The sequence below is a fragment of the Erinaceus europaeus genome, chromosome 7 (genome assembly GCF_950295315.1).
Source record: "Erinaceus europaeus chromosome 7, mEriEur2.1, whole genome shotgun sequence".
Classification (NCBI taxonomy): domain Eukaryota; kingdom Metazoa; phylum Chordata; class Mammalia; order Eulipotyphla; family Erinaceidae; genus Erinaceus; species Erinaceus europaeus.
Window position 1 is genome coordinate 1,364,654 of NC_080168.1, and position 20,188 is coordinate 1,384,841.

General features: G+C 57.7%; 1 protein-coding gene across 13 annotated transcripts in view; it reads right to left on the minus strand.

Moving 5' to 3' along the window:
- Nucleotides 1-13,231, minus strand: part of KIF1A (kinesin family member 1A) — a 71,863-nt gene extending 58,632 nt beyond the window's left edge. For all 13 annotated transcript variants that reach the window (XM_060193563.1, XM_060193562.1, XM_060193560.1 and 10 more), the window contains exon 1: nt 13,147-13,231. The gene's annotated coding sequence lies outside the window, so the exon portion shown is untranslated. The remainder of the gene's footprint in view (nt 1-13,146) is intronic.
- Between the last annotated feature and the right edge of the window lie 6,957 nt (nt 13,232-20,188).

Below are 20,188 nucleotides of genomic sequence, written 5' to 3' on the forward strand. Positions count from 1 at the left end.
CAGAAAGAGAAGGATGAAGATGAGATGATCTCCCTCAGGGACAGAAGTGGAGAAGTCAGAACAGAATAGGAAACACAAAACAGAACGTGGACTGGGTCTGGTGTAATGCACCAAAGTAAAAACCCCCTTGGTGGGGGGTGGGGGCTTTCAGATCCTGGTGCTGATGGTGGAGGAGGCCCTAGGTGTTGTTGTGGTGGTCTGGTGTCGGGCTGCACCGCGGAGAAGAGAGCGGACGTCCAGAGCAAAGGGGTACACAGATCTTTATTATAGGATGGGGGGGGGGGTCTGGTTCAGACCACATGGAGCCAGCCAGCAATGGCCGTCCCCACTACCTGACCACGGGGGGGAGAGCAGGGAGTGAGACCTCAGAGAGGGAGAGCTGAGAGCCCGGGGGGGTGGGGTGAGGGGGCTTTTTATAGCTAAGGCTGGGGGGAGAGTGTTTGCAGAAAACTGAGCAATTTTACACATGCACCAACAACTGTACTTATTATAAACCATTAAGCCCCCCAATAAAAAATGAGAAATAAAAGAGGCGGATCCCGGACCTCCGTCGTCCACAGTGGACTATGAGGCGCTGGCCGGGCCAGGGCGAGAGCACTGTGGGCCTGCAGACACAAACTGACAAGCAGAGACTCACTGTGAAGCCCAGCAGCTGTGCCAACCGGCCCATCAGTGGGAAAGAGAATCAGCGGTCTGGAACATACATCAGGGAGAATGCGCAGAACAGGCTCAGAGACGCCGCAGGGAAACAGCAGAGTCTAGGCCACAAGCTCAGGGGCGCGCTCCTGTTGGCAGGCACCAGCACCAGCGCCTCCCCAGGACGCTGGCAAAGCGGGGAGGGGACATGAGCGCCCTGTGTGAGCTGCTCTCTCTCCCGCTCCCCTCAAGGAAAGGCCCTCAAGACGCGCCCCACGTCAGACAGGTCGTGCACGGATGCAACTGAGAACCAGAGGAGAACGTAAGGGTGGGGGAGACGGCACAGGGCTTCTGCAAAAGACGCTCACGCCTGAGAGCCTGAGGCTCTGAGGTCCTGGGTTCAATCTCCAGCACCACCGTAGCTCAGAGCTGAGCAGGGGTCTGAGGAAAACAAGTATAAATATAATAATAATAATAGCCATAAAAACACTTGTTTATGGGTTGGGCAGTTTAACACCAGTTAAAGCTATAGATTGCCATGTTCAAGGACACAAGTTCAAGCCCCTGGTCCCCACCTGCAGGGGGAAAGCTTCACGAGTGGTGAAGCAGGGCTGCAGGTGTCTCTCTGTCTCTCTCCCTCTCTATCTCCTCCTTCCTGGTGTTTCTATTTCTGGTGTCTCTATTCAATAAATAAATAAAAATAATAAATTTTTGAAAAACAAAGAAAGAAAGAGAAAGGCAGGCAGGCAGGGGAGGCAGCACAGTGGTTCTGGAAAAGACGTTCACGCCTGGGTGTCTGTTGTCTCAGGTTCCATCCCCAATCCCATCATAAACCAAAGCTGAGCCGAGCTCCGGTGTGTGTCTCTCTGTGTGTGTTTCTTATTACAATAAATAACAGAAAATATCTGAGGGGCTGGTGGTGGTGCACCGGTCAAGCACACTATCAGCAGGCGCAGGGGCCCGGGTTAGAGCCACTGCTCCCCACTTGCAGGGAGAAGCCTCAGGAGCAGTGAAGCAGGTCTACAGGTGTTTGTCTCTCTCCCTCTCTCTCCCTTTCCCTCTCACTTTCTCTCTGTCCTGTCTAGTAAAGGTTAGAAAGAAAGGGGGGAAAAAGAAAAAAATGGCTGCCAGGAGCGGTGGGGTTGTAGTGTAGGCATTGAGCCCCAGCGATGACACTGGAGGCAGAAAATGGGGGGGGGGTCGGGCGGTAGCACCGCAGGTTAAGCGCACATGGCGCAAAGCGCAAGGACCGGCATAAGGATGCGGTTCGAGCCCCCGGCTCCCCACCTGCAGGGGAGTCGCTTCACGGGCGGTGAAGCAGGTCTGCAGGTGTCTGTCTTTCTCTCCCCCTCTCTGTCTTCCCCTCCTCTCTCCATTTCTCTCTGTCCTAGCCAACAACAACCATGGCAACAATGACAACAACAACAAAACAACAATAACAGCAAGGGCAGCAAAATGGGGAAAATGGCCTCCAGAAGCAGTGGCTCATAGTGCAGCCATGATCCCAAGCGAAAACCCTGGAGGCAACAAAAAAGGAAGGAATGGATAGTGGCCACCAGGAGCGTCAGATTCATTGTGCAGGCACAGGGTCACAGCAATAACCCTGGTGGCAACTGAAAAAAAAAAAAACAGTTTTAGAAAGAGAGTCGTCTTTGCCATGGGCGTCTGCTGGGGCTCCAGCCTGTGCGGCCTCACCGCTCGCGGCAAAGTCGTGAGTCTCCTGAGCAGGTGCCAGGACTCAAACCTCGGTCCTTGTTGGCTAAAGTGTGCGTTGTGCTGGATGAGGGTCTCCCTGTCCTCTCTGGAGATTTGAAAGATAAACTTTCAGAGAACAAGAAGAGGTCACAGCAGGAAGAATGAAAAGTCTCTCAGAGCCAGAAGGTGGGGCTCCCGGCCCCCAACCAAGACTCTCCATCCAGACTCCGAGATCTCGCCTGGAGCACCGTCCCCAGAGGTGGGGGGGGGGGGTGAGGGACTCTATTCTAGATCATTCTAAACCTGGGGTGGGAACACTGAGAACACAGCTGGAACTGCTGGGTGGGGTGGGGTGTGCTCAGGGGCTGGTCACAGGTCCTTCTTTCTTTCTCAGCCTCTCCCACCCTCCGACATAAATAAACAGATCTTTTAACAAACAGGCCTTGAAAACCCAAAGGAATCCCCAATTCACAGACAGAAAGCATCATCCCGGGGGCCAGGCGGTGGCACGCTGGGTTACGCACACATCGCACTAAGTGCATAAAAACCACGAGAATCGGCCCGAGCTCCGCCTCCCCACCTGCATCGGGGAGCTTCATGAGATGTGAAGCAGGGCTGCAGGTGTCTCTCTGTCTATCTCCCTCTCTGTCTCCCCCTCCCCTCTCAATTCCTCACTGTCCTATCCAATAAAATAGGGAAGGGCACGGGTAAATAGCATAGTGGCTATGCAAAGAGGCTCTCATGCCTGAGGCTCCAAAGTCCCAGTTTCAATCCCCTGCACCACCATAAGCCAGAGCTGAGCAGTACTCTGGTTAAAAAAAAAAAATAGAGGGGGTCAGGCGGTGGCGCAGTGGGTTAAGCGCACGTGGCGCAAAGCGCAGGGACCGGCGTAAGGATCCCGGTTCGAGCCCCCGGCTCCCCACCTGCAGGGGAGTCGCTTCACAGGCGGTGAAGCAGGTCTGCAGGTGTCTATCTTTCTCTCCCCTTCTCTGTCTTCCCCTCCTCTCTCCATTTCTCTCTGTCCTATCCAACAACGAATTGCGTCAACAAGGGCAATAATAATAACCACAACGAAGCTACAACAAGGGCAACAAAAGGGGGGAAAAATGGCCTCCAGGAGCGGTGGATTCATGGTGCAGGCACCGAGCCCAGCAATAACCCTGGAGGAGAAGAAAGAAAAAAAAAAATAGAAAAAATTTAAAAATAGAAAATAAAATAAAATAGGGGGAAAGGGGGCCAGGTGGTAGTGCAGCAGGTTAAACGCACATGGTGCAAAGCGCAAGGACTGGCAAAAGGATCCCAGTTCGAGCCCCCAGCTCCCCACCTGCAGGGTAGTCACTTCACGGGCGGTGAAACAGGTCTGCAGGTGTCTGTCTTTCTCTCCCCCTCTCTGTCTTCCCCTCCTCTCTCCATTTCTCTCTGTCCTATCCAACAACGACAACATCAATAACAACAACAGTAAAAAACAAGGGCAACAAAAGGGGGGAAATGGCCTCCAGGAGCAGTAGACTCATAGTGCAGGCACTGAGCCCCAGCAATAACCCTGGAGGCAAAAAAAGGGGGGCAGGAAAGAGGGAATAAAAGGGGAATATGACCACCAGGAGTGATGGGCTCATAGTGCCGGCACCGAGCTCCAGCAACTAGAGGGGAAAAAAAGAGAAAGAAATGAAGCATCATTCTGACATGGGGAAAGCTGCATGAGCAGTGGATTATGCTGCAGGTGTCTCTGCTCTCTCTCTCAAGAAGCTTAAGAAATTAAGATAAATAAATTAATTAATAAAACTGGGATCACTGTGGAGATGAAGGATCCTCCTTCCATTTGTGTTTTTTTATTTTTACTGCCACTAGGATTATTGCTGGGGCTTGGTGCCAGCATTACAAATCCACCACCCCCAGCTGCCTTAGTTCTTTCTATTTTACTTGACAGGGCAGAGAGAAATTGAGAGGGGAGACAGAGAGGGAGAGAGACAGAGAGACGCCTGCAGCCCTGCTTCACTGCTCATGAGGTGTGTCCCCCTCTGCAGGTAGGGAGCGGGTTCTCGAACCCAGGTCCTTGTACATGGCGATGTGTGCACTTAACCAGGTGCACCTCTGCCCGGCCCCCAAGAAATGATTTTCTTAAGTCTCCAGGGAGACCAAGAGCAGGAGGAGAGACGTGTGGCAGGAGAAAGTCCAGAACAAGTCGAGAGACCCTGGATTCCTTGCAGCCCTGAAAGGAAAGAGCTGGCAGCTGGTGAGAGAGCTCACCTACTGGCTGTCTCCTTCCTCCTTCTGTCATACCTGTCTGTCTCTGTAACTGAAAAAGTCAGCCCAGAGCTGTGACACCCAGTGGCAACAAAGAAGGAAAGGAAGGGAGATTGGCCCAAGAGGTTTCACATCTCCCCAAACATTGGACTCAGAGTCCCAGCCCCACCCACGTGTGGCTGAGACCAGGAGACTTGGGGACACGGCCAGCTCTCACCCCCACCCCCGACTCCCAGAGACTAGCGTTGGCTCCATTTTAAATGGGAGGAGGACCGTGGGAAGGGAGACTTGCAGACTAGCTTCTCCAGTGGCTTGTGAGAACCACAGACGTGTCACCCCGCTGGCGCCAGGCAGCCCCCAGCCCAGATGGAGGTGGGCACCCCACGGCTCAGCCACAGGGGACCACACGTCTCTGCCAGAAGCCACAGAACCCACGGCAGGTGCCAGCAGACATGCTCTCTGGAGGGGTATGCGGGCGCTCCTTCATCCTCCAAGCTGGTCTGCATATCCAGTTGTCTGTCCATCCAGGGAGCAGGGCCCTGTCCGGGCATACGCAGCACCAGGGCTTGAACCCAGGCCTCTGTCTGCAAGGCAGGGGGCTGGGGGAGCACCTCCAGGGTCACAGAAGGACCATGGACACAGGGGGCTGGGACCCAACAAAGGGGCCTTCCCAGGATGATGGGAGGCATGGGGCGGGTGGGCACTGAACCAGTCACACCAAGAAGCCTTAGTGAGGGACCCAGATCTGAGTCACCCACCCCCGTGTGGAGCTACAGAGGTGCTGTGTGGAGGGGAGAGGTCAGACACAGTGGCAAGGGTGGGTCTGGGGGCGGGGACCAGTGGCCATGACTCGGTGTCTCCCCCTCCATGGGTGCAGAAGGCAGCATCTGCCCCAGGAAGTGAACCCCTCAGCACCAGGGCTGAGACGGTGATTCTACGGTAACTCAGAGCAGCCACAGGTGGGACAAATAGGTCATTTTAATATTTTTATTATGTATTTAAGTTATTTATTTTTTGCAGCACCGGGGCTCGAGTAGGCTTGATTTCATAGCTCCTGGGCCAACTGTTCTGCTGTTTCATTCTTTTTATGATAGATATAGATAATAGATAGAGAGCAGGGGAGATAGTATAACAGTTATGCAAATAGACTCTTAAGTCTGAGGTTCCACAGTCCCAGGTTCAATCCTCCACACCACCATATTCCAGAGCTGAGCACTGCTCTGGTAAAAGAAAACAATAATAATAACTAAATAATAATAAAAATTAAAAATAGGGGGTCGGGCGGTAGCACAGCAGGTTAAGCGCACATGGCACAAAGCACAAGGACCAGCATGAGGATCCCAGTTCGAGGCCCCGTTTCCCCACCTGCATGGGGGTCAGTTTCACGGGTGGTGAAGCAGGTCTGCAGGTGTCTGTCTTTCTCTCCCCCTCTCTGTCTTCCCCTCCTCTCTCCATTTCTCTCTGTCCTATCCAACAATGACATCAATGACAACAATAATGATAACCACAACAATGCTAAAACAACAAGGGCAGCAAAGAGGGAAAAACTGGCCTCCAGGAGCAGTGGATTTGTAGTGCAGGCACTGAGCCCCAGAAATAACCCTGGAGACAAAAAATAAAACGAAGTAAAGTAATTAAAAAATTAAAAATGGATGGATGATGGGTAGATGAGCGATGGATAGATGAGAGATAGATGACAGACAGACAGATGGATGATGGGTGGAATAGAAAGATGGTGTGAAGAAAAGATAGATAGATGATGGGTGGATGGATGATGGGTGGAATGAATAGGTAGATGGATAATATATTGATAGCTGATGAAAGATAGATAACTATAGATACAGACAGATGACAGATGGATAATATCGATGAGATAACAGATGATAAATAAAAGATAGTTACATAGAGGCTAGATACATATATAGATGGTGGGTGGATAGATGGATGATAGAAATATTAAATATATAGATGATAGAGACAGGTAGATAGATGATAAACAGACAGACAGAGACAGAGACAGTGGGGGAAGAGGTAAACGAAGGCCTCAGCACCAGAGCTTCCCCCAAGGGTCCCGGGGTCAGAGCTCAAACCTGGGTCAGATGTCCTGCTGGGTGAGTTATCTTCTGACCTCTAGGTTTTTTGTTTGTTTGTTTTTAGGGCTGGGGAGATAGCATAATGGTTCTGCAAAAAAGATTTTCATGTCTGAAGCACCAAAGGTCCCAGGTTCAATCCCCAGCACCACCATCAGCCAGAGCTAAGCAGGCTCTGGAAAAAAAAATGTTTTTTTTTTATTTTTTTTAAATATTTTTTTAATCGGGCGGTAGCACAGCGGGTAAAGTGCAGGTGGTGCATAGCACAAGGACCGGCGTAAAGATCCCGGTTCGAGCCCCCGACTCCCCACCTGCAGGGGAGTCACTTCCCAGGCGGTGAAGCAGGTCTGCAGGTTTCTGTCTTTCTCTCCCCCTCTCTGTCTTCCCCTCCTCTCTCCATTTCTCTCTGTCCTATCCAACAACAACAATAAAAAAACAAGGGCAACAAAAGGGAATAAATAAATTTAAAAATTAAATATATATAGTTTTAATGAGAAAGATATATATATGGAGAGGGCACGAGAGAAGGAGAGAGAGGCGGGCGGAGAGATGGAGAGAGAGAGAAGAGCAGAGCTCAGCTCTGGCTTATGGTGGTGCAGTGCACTGAACCTGGGGACAGGTGTGTCCTGTGTGCTGGCGCTGAGCTGGCTTCCCAGCCCAGATCCCGGCTCCCAAACAAACCCTGGGCGGCAGCTAGGGGAGCTGGACATGGGTGCAGAGCCCAGGGAGAGCTGCAGGTGAGGTCGGCGCTGCCCACTGCCCACCACAGCTCCTGTCTTCAGGGACTGTGGGCCTCCGTCCTCCAGTGGGTGACACCCCATTTGAGGGTGACAAGTCTCCTGTGTTGGTGCAGGTAGCATGGACGGGAAGGTCAGCACTGAGGAGGAGGCCTCAGGGAGGGTGCTCCAGGGGCCCAGGTGGCGGGGGACAGTCGCAAGCCCCAGAAACTTAACCTCGTCCTCGGGGACCTGGAGGTGGCAGGGCAGATACAGAGCAGGGCGCAGTCCCAGCAGGGACTCCCTGTCAGCCGTCCGCCTGCCCTACCCAGGCCAGCGTTGGATCCTGGAAACAACGCCAGCGCCGCATGTGTGCCTCAGTCACAGTGAGAAGCCAGGCAGGCTCTCCGGACGGTCACAGAGATGTAGTCCCAGTGGGGCCCCAGGCTGCCTGTGCAGGAGGGGTGGAGGACAGCAGTACCCTAGAGGGCTGAGGGGTGAAGGGGGGTCAGGGCCAACCAGTGGGTGGCCCCAAGCCCTGAAGGAGGGCCACAGGGAGGGCTCTCTGGTGAAAGCCGTGGACATTGACAGATGGTCCCCACAGAGCAGTGTGTCCCCCAGAGGCGGAACAGGACACAGGGACGGTGACCAGCAGACAGGGACCTGGGGCTCCATGCAAGAAGCAGAACCAGCAGTGTGATGAAGATACCTTGCACCCCAAAAACATGAGAGCTCCATTTGCACCCCAAGCCCTAAAACACAAGCACCCCAAGAATGCAGGAGCCCTCTCTATAACCCCAAACACAAGAGCCCCCTCTGTACCCCCAACACACAGAAGCCCCTCTGCACCCCAAATACACAAGAGCCCCCTCTGTACCCCCAACACACAGAAGCCCCTCTGCACCCCAAATACACAAGAGCCCCTCTGTACCCCCAAAGAACAGGAGCTCCCTGCACCCCCAGAACACAGGAGCCTCCTCTTCATCCCTGAACCACAGGATCCCTCTCTGCACCACATAAGCCCCATCTGTACCCCACAAGGACCCCTAGCACCCCCAGAACATAGGAGGCCCCTCTGTACCCCCAAACCCAGGAACTCCCCTGCACCCCAGGAACCAGGAGCCCCTGAGCCCCAGCAGGTAGACAGAAGGAGCCATGGACAGGAAGCCTCGGCACCCCCCCCCCCCCCAGATGACAGCCTGGACATCCCCTCAGGGCTAACAGCCAGGATGGTCGGGAGTGAGGACAGAGCACATCCAAGGTCATTTGAGGTGAGGGACAAGTGACAGGCAAAGGTCAGGGTTAGGGTTAGGGTTAGGGAACAGGTGGGGCAGTAGGGGGACAGGAGGGGGTAGGAGGGGGGAAAGGAGGGGGGACAGGAGGGGACAGGAAGAGACAGGAGGGGGACAGGAGTGGGGACAGGAGGGGAGAAGATGGGATAGGAGGGGACAGGAGGGGGTCAAGGGGTAGGAGGGGGGAAAGGAGGGGGGCAGGAGGGGACAGGAGGGGACAGGAGAGGGGGATAGGAGGGGACAGAAGGGAAGGAGAGGACAGGAGGGGGTCAGGGGGACAGGAGGGGACAGGAGGGGATAGGAGGAGTCAGGAGGGGTCAGGAGGGGACAGGAGGGGACAGGAGGGGGGACAGGAGGGGACAGAAGGGGGAACAGGAGGGGACAGGAGGGAACAGAAGGGGGTAGGAGGGGGGAAAGGAGGGGGGACAGGAGGGGACAGGAAGAGACAGGAGGGGGACAGGAGGGGACAAGATGGGATAGGAGGGGACAGGAGGGGGTCAAGGGGTAGGAGGGGGGAAAGGAGGGGGCAGGAGGGGACAGGAGGGGACAGGAGGGGGATAGGAGGGGACAGGAGGGGGATAGGAGGGGACAGGAGGGAAGGAGAGGACAGGAGGGGGTCAGGGGGGACAGGAGGGGACAGGAGGGGATAGGAGGAGTCAGGAGGGGTCAGGAGGGGACAGGAGGGGACAGGAGGGGGGACAGGAGGGGACAGAAGGGGGAACAGGAGGGGACAGGAGGGAACAGAAGGGGGTAGGAGGGGGGAAAGGAGGGGGGACAGGAGGGGACAGGAAGAGACAGGAGGGGGACAGGAGGGGACAAGATGGGATAGGAGGGGACAGGAGGGGGTCAAAGGGTAGGAGGGGGGAAAGGAGGGGGCAGGAGGGGACAGGAGGGGACAGGAGGGGGATAGGAGGGGACAGGAGGGAAGGAGAGGACAGGAGGGGGTCAGGGGGGACAGGAGGGGACAGGAGGGGATAGGAGGGGTCAGGGGAGTAGGAGGGGGGAAAGGAGAGGAACAGGAGGGGGACAGAATGGGGGCAGGAGGGGGCAGGAGAAGGTACAGGAAGGGGGCAGGAGGGGCAGGAGGGGTTCCCAGGAAAGAGGGAGGGTGTGGAGAGCTGGGGAGAGAGGCAGCAAAGAGAGCCCCAACCCAAGTTCGAGCTCCCCCCGACCTGCAGAGGAAGCTTCATGAGTGTCGAAGCAGGTCTGCAGGTGTCTCTCTCGTCTCCATCTCCTCTCCCCTTTCAATTTCTCTCTGTCTCGTCAAAGAAAATAGAAAGAATCCCAAGAGCAAAGCAGCCCCGGGGCCCATGGCCTTTCTCTGAGCAGGGGGGATCCTGCCCTGCAGGGAGTGGATGGGAGGACACTGTCCTATGAGGAGACAGTCCGGCACATGCCTGCTGCCCTGAGCCCATGGGAAGGGGACAGAAGGTCCAGGTGGAGGGACCCAGGGACAGAGGGTCCGCCGGCTGGCTCCTGTCCTCTGCGGCAGACACCAGCCCTGAAGCTCAGGCCCACAGCACCAGGAGAGGCGAGGGCACCCCAGAGAGTCACCCCCACAGCACCCTCAGAGGGGCTTCACGAGGGGAGCAGGACAGGGGTGGGGCGCTGCCCGTGGGTGTGTCGGTGTGAGCGTGTGTGTGGGTGTGTGACTGAGCGAGTGAGTACAAGGGCATGAGTGTGCGAGAAAGGGCTAGGCTGTGAGCGTAAGGCTGAGGGGGTTTGTGAGGGTGTGTGCTTGTGTCAGACTGAGTGCTGTGTGACCAGTGTGCAGTGGTCACCCCCCCAGGGCCACAGGGAGGAGGACAGTGAGGCAGCCCCAGATGCAGGGCCGCCTAGCCGCCAGGAGCCCCCAGAGGACAGGGGGGATCCCAATGGGATGATCTTGGCCAAGGCCTCAGCCCACCTGTGCCCAAGGCAGTGACCCATCACCACGTCCTCCGTCCTCAAGGCATTGGGGGGGGGGTCTCAGTCAGGACTTAGCCAGCTGTAGGCACTGCCCCCACCGCAAACTGTCAGACAGTCCGATAGAAGCCAGGTAGTCCCATGGCCAGGAGCTTTGGGGGAGGCTGCGGTGGGTGTTACCCTGCAGGGTTCTCAGTTCGTCCAGGTGGGGGCTGGGGGTGGGGCAATGGGCCTCTTGTCCCCACCTGTGAGGGGCTCCCCATGCCTGGAGTGCTAAGTGGGGCTGTGCTCCCAGGAGCACTGCAGACTGTCATGCTGGGGTCACCCCTGGCTGTCACTCTCCACGCGATGGCCACAGAAGGGAGCCCCAGCCCCCATCCTGCCCTGGCCTCATCCCGCCTGTGTCCCCAAGGCCACAGCTCCATCAGGTTCCTTCCCTCACACCGAGTCCTCCAGGCCTGCAGGAGACCCAGCCCCCTCACCCTCTCCCCACCTGGCCCTCAGAGTCTTGGGGTTCAGGGGAATGTCCAGACAGAAGCACTGCCCCCCCACCCAGCAGCACCCCCCAGGTCACCCTGCTCTGCTCCAACCCAAGGTGCCCAGCCCTTGGGGTTCACTTGACCCTGCCTGGCTCCGGCACCCCAAAGTCTCCCCACCGCAGCTGCCCCAGCCCAGAGGTTCCTGGGGTGCAGGGAAGCCTGATGGGCACCCCTATACAGCAGCCCCCTCACAGCCCTGGAGACAGGCCCAGCCACACCTGCAAGATGGCTGCCGCAGGTGCACCCCAGCCCCCAAGGCCCGCAGCTGGCCGCCCCCCTGGGCGCCTAGGGCACCCCGAGGACCCAGAGGTGGCAGCCCCAGATGGTCACTCCCAAGCTGAAGGGGCCGTCCCAGGGGTGCCCCACCTCTTCCTGCGGTGAGGCCAGGGCCCCCACCCAACCCGCCGCCTTTCAGTCCCGAGCAGGGGAGTGTCAGAGGCTGCAGACCCAGTCGGGAAGGGCCGTGGGTCTGAGGAGGAAGGCAGGGGGAGGGTCTGAGGGACCATAGCAAAGGCTACAAGGCTGAGAACAGGGGAGGGTCCGTGGCTGGGGGTCGCGGGGAGGGTCCGGGGCGGGGCACAGGGGTGGGTCCGAGGGGGGCATTGGGAGGGGGGGCGGAGAGGGGTGTCCGAGGCTGGGGACAGGGGGAGGGTCAAAGCGGGGGTCAGAGGAAGGGTCGGGGGAGGGGGGCGCCGGGAGGGTCCAGGCGGGCGGAGGACTTGCATCGGGGGTGCGCCGGGCCGCGTCGCCCACAGGCCCGTGACTCTGCATTCTGCTCCGGCTCCGCGGTCCCCTCCTCCCGCCGTCCCCCAACGGGGCGGACCCCCCCCCCCGGTCCCCAGGGCGCAGGCTGCGCAGTCGGGGTAGGGGGCGACCTCGGGGGCGGCAGGGGGCGCGGGGTCCTCCCGCCGGCATCCCCCGCCCACCGCGCCGCAGCCCCCTCCCGCGCCGGCCACACCTGTTACTGCGGCGCCCGCTGCGTAGACGCGGCCCTGCGGCCCCTCCCAGGCCGCTTTCTGGAAATAACTGGGGGTGGGGGGAGTGGAGGGTGTCCTTTGCGGCCGGGACACGGCCTGGGGGGCCCGCAGCCCCCTCCCAGGTGGTTCTCAGGGGCCCTCCGCAGCCCCCCCACCGCCCTTTTCCCTCGGCTCCCGCACCGCCCTCCAACCTGGGAACCCGGGCCTGGAATCCCACGACCCTCTCCCCGGCACCCCTCCCCGGGAACCCGAGCCTGGAACCCGGGCCTGGAATCCCCCCGGACCCTCTCCCTGGCGCCCCCTCCCCGGGAACCCGAGCCTGGAACCCGGGCCTGGAATCCCCCCGGACCCTCTCCCTGGCGCCCCCTCCCCGGGAACCCGAGCCTGGAACCCGGGCTTGGAATCCCCCCGGACCCTCTCCCCGGCGCCCCTCCCTGGGAACCCGGGCCTGGAATCCCCCCGGACCCTCTCCCTGGCGCCCCCTCCCCGGGAACCCGAGCCTGGAACCCGGGCCTGGAATCCCCCCGACCCTCTCCCCGGCGCCCCTCCCTGGGAACCCGGGCCTGGAATCCCCCCGGACCCTCTCCCCGGCGCCCCCTCCCCGGGACCCGCCCGCGTCCTAGCCTCCGCCCCCCCCCCCGCCCCACCATCCTCCTCCACCCCGCCCCGCGGCCACATCCCTGCGGGGACAGGGGGGACGAGGGGAGGGTGTGCGCCCCCGCCAGGGCCGGCAGTGACGGGGCCTTTCAGACCGGCCGGCGGCTGCGGGGGGAGGCCGGGCGCCCTGAATTCGCCTCATTGTTCTCGGCGAGGACTGGGGAGGTCGGGGTGGGGGGACGGAGGGACGGGGGGGGGGGGGACAGGGCGCCGGCGCCTCGGCTACCACCCGCCCCGGGGACGCAACGCGGAGCTGGCGCTGCGGAGGGATGCGGGGCCCGGGATGCGGTTGCGGGGCCCGGGATGCGGATGTGGGATGCGGATGCGGGATGCAGATGCGAATGCGGGATGCGGGGCCCGGGCGCAGGGACAGCGGCGGGCCCCGCAGGCCTCACCTGGCGGGCGGGCGTCACGGGCGGCGGCCGGGCATGGGCGCGGCGTGGCAGGTCCCCTCCGGGCTGCGGCCGGCTGCGCTGTGACCGCCCGCCCCGCACCGCCCCGCACCGCGTGACGGCTGCGCGCCCGCCCCGCCCCCGCCCGGCCCGCTGGTTGGCTGCTTTGCCGGGAGCCCGGCCGCCAGCTGGCGCGTGGCTCGGGGAGGGGGCGCGGCGGGGGCGGGGCCGTGACGTCACCGGGACCCCGGCTGGAAGTCGCAGCCCCCCCCAGTCGACCTCGGACCCTCTGCCCGCCCGCCCACCCTGCTGGGAGAGCGGGGCGTGTAGGCCCGGCCCCGGGGGGGGGGGGGTGCGGCGGGGAGGGCTGGCATCTGGCTGCGGGGACAGGTGAGTGGTGCCGGATGGGGACCGCAGCGCCCCCTCCCATGAGGACGGCGAGACCCCTCCCCACGCAGGTCCTCGGCTGCCGCCCCCCTCACACCCCTCGATCTCGTCCCCCACCTCAGAATCCCGCTGTCCCCCGCCCGCACGGGCCGAGTCACACCGCCCTGGCGTCGCCCGCACCTGCTTTCCGGGCCACCGGGCCGGCATCTCGGGCTGTCGCCAACCGCCCTAACCTGCCGCCTCCGCCCGCAGCTCACTTGGGGGGCTGGTGATGACGTCATGCCGGAGGGCAGTCGCCCGCAACAGACACCCCGCACCCAGCATGTCCTCAGCCCAGTAACCCACCACACAGCATGCAAGCATCCCTCACCCAATCAGCCGGCACCCCAGCATCCTGCATCCCTGAGTCCCTGTATCCCTGCATCCTGCATCTCTGTATCCTTGTATCCCAGCTTCTGACCTCCCAGCGGCCTGCATCCCTGCGTCCCTGCATCCTGCATCCCTGTAGCCCCTGCACCCCTGCATCCCTGTACCCCTGCATCCCTGTATCCCAGCATCTGACATCCCTGTATCCTGCATCTCTGTATCCCTGCACCCCTGCATCCCTGCATCTCTGTATCCCTGCATCTCTGTATCCCTGCATCTCTGTATCCCTGAATCCCTGCGTCCCTGCATCCTGCATCCCTGTACTCCTGCATCCCTGTATCCCAGCATCTGACATCCCTGCATCCCTGTATCCCAGCATTCTGCATCCATGTACCCCTGCGTCCCTGTATCCCAGCACCTGCATCCCTGCATCCCATCACCTGCATTCCTGCATCCCTGCATCCCATCACCTGCATCCCTGCATCCCTGTATCCCTGCATCCCTATATCCCTGTACCTCCGCATCCCTGCATCCCTGTATCCCAGCACCTGCATCCCTGTACCTCTGCATCCCTGCGTCCCTGTATCCCAGCACCTACATCCCTGCATCCCTGCACCTGCATCCCTGCATCCCAGCACCTGCATCCCTGCATCCCTGTACCTCTGCATCCCTGCATCCCTGTATCCCAGCACCTGCATCCCTGCATCCCTGTATCTTTGTATCCCAGCACCTGCATTCCTGTATCCCTGAATCCCTATATCCCTGTACCTCTGCATCCCTGCATCCCTGCATCCCTGTATCCCAGCACCTGCATCCCTGCATCCCTGTATCTTTGTATTCCAGCATCCTGCATCCCTGCATCCTTGTCTCCTAGCATTCCAGCAGCATCCAGCACTCAGCATCCCAGGCTCAGCTTCCTTTGGCAGGCAGGCACCCCCCAAGGGCAGGACTGCGAGCCAGTTAATCCTGCACATCTGAACCTTGACAGGAGCAAGGGTGAGGACACTGGGGCATGTCTACAAAAGGATACCCCTCTCCCTCACCCTCCTCTCCCCTACCTTCCCTCCATAAGCGCACACACACACACACACACACACACACACACACACACACCTCACACCTCATCAGTTTCTCCCCATTTTGTTTCCTGGCAACACCTGCATTTTAAAAAACTTATTATTAAGACCAGATGGTGGCACACCCAGTGGGTAGAGTGAACACAATACTATGTTCAAGCCCCTCCTCCTCACCTGCAGGGGAAGCTTCACAAGTAGTGAAGCAGGGCTGAACGTGTCCCTTTTTTCCTCTCTCTCTCCATCCTCCCTCCCATCACAATTTCTCTCTGTCTCTATCAAAAAAGAAAAAAGAAAAAAAGGGGTGGGGTGGATAGCATAACAGTCATACAAGGAGACTCTCATGCCTGAGGCTCTAAAGTCCCAGGTTCAATCCCCCACAGCACCATAAACCAGAGCTGACCAGTGCTCTGGTAAAAAAAAAAAAAAAAAAAAAGGGGCGGGGGGGGGGGAAGAGGTTAGAGGACAGGCATCAGCAGCAGGAAGTAGGTCTGTCCTGCAGCCACTGACTCCAGCAACAACCCTGGTGACAATTTTTAAAAAATGATTATTCTCACAAATTTTCAGTAGAAACAATAAAAATACCTGGACCCCTGTAGGGGGGGGGCAGGGATCATGATCAGTTTTCTTTTCCATCATATTTGTTTATCTGGTTAAGTTCCCTGTTTCTTTTCATTATTATTAAGCAGTTATTTTTTATGTGTGTGAGATACAGACCAGAGCACAGCTGTGGCAATCGAACCCAGGGCCTCGCACATGGCAGCCCCATGGCTCACCTGCTGAGTCACTTCCTCTAAGCAAGTTCTTCATTCCTTTGTTTTTTAATTCCCTTTTGTTGCCCTTGTTTGTTCTATTGTTGTACTTATTATTGTCGTCATTGTTGGATAGGACAGAGAGAAATGGAAAGAGGAGGAGAAGACGGGGGAGAGAAAGACAGACCCCTGCAGACCTGCTTCACCGCCTGTGAAGCGACTCCCCTGCTGGTGGGGAGCCGGGGACTGGAACCGGGATCCTTATGCTGGTCCTTGCGTTTGGCACCACATGCGCTTAACCCGCTGCGCCACCACCCAGTTCTCCATTTCTTGAGCCTAATGTGGAAACTGACAGTTTTTCTAGAAATGTGTCCATTTGTAGTTTTAATAGTTACTAACATATTTATTCCTTTAAAATGTATCTTATTTTTTTATTGGATAGAGACAAATCAAGAGGGGAAAGACTGATAGAGATAGAGAAAGTCAGAGAGACGTCTGCAGACCTGCTTCGCCTCTCATGGAGCTTCCCCCTACAGGTGAGGCCAGAAGCTTGAACGTGAGTCCTTGTGCCTGGTAACATGTGTGTTCAACCAGCTGCACCACTGCCGAGTCCCCTAATGTACTTGTTCTCATACCTATTATTTATGTACTTACTTCTTGTTTATTCTGTATTTTGGAGGCTTGCATTATTCTTTGTAATACTGTTTCAGTGCTAGTACACAGTCAGGAATGTGCCTTGGCTTGCACATGGCCCAGGTTTGAGCCCCAGCACCATAACGGGGACACCGTGGCCCCAGGAGCTCAAGTGCTATCCTCTCCCTTCCCCCACCCCTCTCTCTCTGGATGAAAAATGGTCTGGAGAGTAATGTCATATATGATGAGGTCCTCATTATGCAAATAAAGGAGCTATTTGTGTATTTGTCGTGAGGTGCTAAGAGGAGATGGTGAGAGCGAGAGGACCAGAAGCACTTCAGCTCTGGCAGCAGGTGGGGCTGAGGACTGAACCTGGGACCTTTGGGACCTCAAGCACATGAGCTGGGACTGGCACGATGACCTGTCTCTCTAGTCCTGCATTTTTCTTTTTTAAAACGATTTCAGGGGCCAGGTAGTGACACACTAGTTACAATGTGCAAGGACCCAGGTTCAAGCCCCCAGTTCCCACCTGCAGGAGGAAAGTTTTGTGAGTGGTGAAGCAGGTCTGCAGGTGTCTCTCTGTCTCTCCCTCTCTAGCTCCCCCTTCCTCTCAATTTCTGGCTGTCTCTATCCAATAAATAAAGATGGGCCGGGCCGGGATGCACAGGTTAAGCACACACAGTACTAAGCACCAGAACCCGAGTGAAGAGGGGGCTTCAGCCCCCACTCCCCACCTGCAGGGGGGAAGCTTCACAAGCCACAGTGCAGATCTATACGTGTCTCTCTTTCGCTCTCCCTCTCTATCTCCCCCTCCTCTCTCAATATCTCTCCATCCTATCAGATAAAATGGAAAACAAAAGATGGCTACCAAGAACAGTGGCTTTGCAGTGCTGGCTCCAAGCTCAATGATAACCCCAGAAACAAAAAAATAAGTGAACAAATATAATAAATTTTTTCCCTCCAGGGTTATTGCTGGGTTCGGTGCCTGCACCATGAATCCACCGCTCCTGGAGGCCATTTTCCCCCCTTTTGTTGCCCTTGTTGTTGTAGCCTCGTTGTGGTTATTATTATTGCCATTGTTGATGTCATTGTTGTTGGATAGGACAGAGAGAAATGGAGATAGGAGGGGAAGACAGAGAGGGGGAGAGAAAGACAGACACCTGCAGACCTGCTTTACCGCCTGTGAAGCGACTCCCCTGCAGGTGGGGAGCCGGGGGCTCAAACCGGGATCCTTCTGCCGGTCCTTGCGCTTTGCACCACATGAGCTTAACCCACTGCGCCACTGCCCGACCCCCACAAATATAATAATTTTTTTAAGTGTGAGAGTTGTACAAGTTACCAAAATCGCACAAAAGCCATGACAACAAATAAACAAATAAAATAGAAAGACGTTCATAGGACCACCTCTGACGTGTGTTTGTCTTCTTGTCCTTCTTGTTCCAAGTGGCTTCTGCTGCCTTCCTCCTGGCCCTGTGATTGATCTGTCTCTCCACCTGGAACTGAACGCCCAGCCTTTCCTCCTCGACCCTCATTGTCCTCAAAGACCTGTTCAAAACTGCAAGAGCCCTCCACGGAGGCGCTGGCGCAGACTCACAAGTGTGACCCTGTCATATCTCCGCTTTCCCCTGGGTCTCACTGCCCCTTGCTGTCTCAATAGCCTCCCCCTGAAGTCCAAGGTCACTGGCCCCCAGGTTACACAGCCGTGGTGTCATCCTTACCATCCCTGACTTTGCACGGGGCTCCTCTGACTATCATCTGGTTCCAGCTTCCCATTTAGCTGCATTATTTCTGAGCACAAAATCTGTTGAGTCAGGAAGCAGATGGCACTCAGAGCAGCCTTTGATGAGGGGATTATAGACAGAGGTGTGGCGGGAGGTGGGAGGTGCTGGACAGGGCCTTGGGGAATGACTCGTGGGGCACCTGGGACCCCACCCCTGGTCTGGTGGGGCCTGTCTTTGGCTGGACCCAAGGGGAAGCCGGGGCAGGGGCGCCTCTGGCATGGTCATTTCAGGGGTGTGTGGGAACTTAGGCTGGGAGCTCCCAGAAGCAGACACCAAAGGTGCCCGGAACAAAGGTCCTGGCAGGTTCTGCTTCTGCACCTCATCCACACCTGCTCCAAGGGTCCGAGAGGGGGTGGCTGAGGGCTTGTCAGCTACAGTGGCTGAGGGCAGTGTCCCCTGATGGGAGGGGGGCCTGGGGGGTCCGAGGCTCCCAGCAGTGAGAGGGACTAAGACCAATTTGATGCCTGGCTTGTTTATGGTCATTCTGGCTTTACCACACCAAGAGGTGCGAGCTACCACTGACTTTTTTTTCATTTATTTACTTTTTAATGGAAGAGATACAGAGAGAGAGAGAGAGACAGACAGACAGACAGACAGACACTAGAGCACTCCTCACTGCTTGCTCTACAGATGGCAGTGTTGGGAACTGAACCTGAGACCCCAGAGCCTCCGACAGGAAAGTTTTGTTATTGTTGTTTGTTTGAATTTTTTTTCTTTTCCCAGTAGGGTTATCGCTGAGGCTCAGTGCCAGCTCTGTGAATGCACTGTTCCTACCAGCCTTTTTTTCCCTTTTTTTTTTTCCCTTTCCTTTCTGTTTTATTTTATAAAACAGTGCGAAATCGCGAGAGGAGCAGAAGGTAGAGAGGGAGACAGGAGAGACATCTACAGATCGGCTTCGTCTGCCGCTCAGGAAGCGTCCCCACTGTAGGAGGGGAGTGAGGGCTCAAACCCCGGGCCCTGTACACGGTAATATGTGCACTCATGAAGGTCTTTTTATATAAACTTTATGATGTCTCCACAGCCCCCAGACTACGATTTTTAAGTTTCAACAATTCTTTTAGAGCTGGAGGCATCCAGGCAAGACTGTGTGAAGTAGAAGGAAGACCCCCACCCCCTCACCCCAAAGATTAGCTCAGATCCTGTGTGTGTGCTTGACCGTGTCAGCCTAAAATGGCACCTTCAGGTGTCTCAAAACAGGTCAGAGAATACACCAACCAGGCTGCCAGTAGAAAAAGATGGTCAAACCCAGGGACCTGGGGGGCCACACAGAGCCTAAGGTGGTGGCCAGGCAGCTGCTGTCCCCAGGGCTGGGGTCCAGGGCCCCACAGCAAGCTGGGCGAGGGGTGCTGGCCGGCGGGGTGGCTCTGAGGATAGCAGGCCGTGCTCCGGGAAAGCGAGCTGGGGAGAAAGAGCTGGGCGGGGTGGGGGGGCACAGCTCCTGCCTGAAGGGACCCCAAGACTGGGCAGAGGGTGGGGGTGCACACCCCACTCCACTGCAGTGGGGGCTGCAGTTGTTGGAATTCCAGGACGGTGGCATATTGGCACAAATTTAAAGACCCAGGTTCCAGAAGCTCAGGCAGCCGTTCTCAGATCAGAGGGGAAAGGCCGGACAAGCAAGCGGGGTGACCTACAAAAAAGCCACGGTCACCAGCTAGGGTGCCAGGACCCGCTGCCACCACTACTGGGTGAGGCCCGGCCCCCCATCAGACAGCAGGCCCCGCCCAGCCCACAGGCCACGCCCCGGGGGAGGCCCCGCCCACAGGGCCCCGGGGCACCTCTGGTTGCTGTGGCAACAGAGCCAGCAGCCAAATCCGGGCTTGGGCACCGCGGGGATGTCGCTGCCATGGCAACCGTGGGCGTGTCTGCCGCGCCGAGTGGGCGGGGTCTCCCTGGGGATTAAGCAGGCCTGGCGCCCAGGGACAGTGGATATGAAGGTGGGGGTGTCTCCAACCCCACGCTTGAATACTCCTAGCCTACCTGTGGTCAGCGTCTGCATCTCCCGAAGCCCTGGAGCTGAGGACCCACCACCCACCAAGCCCACTCGTGCCTGCCC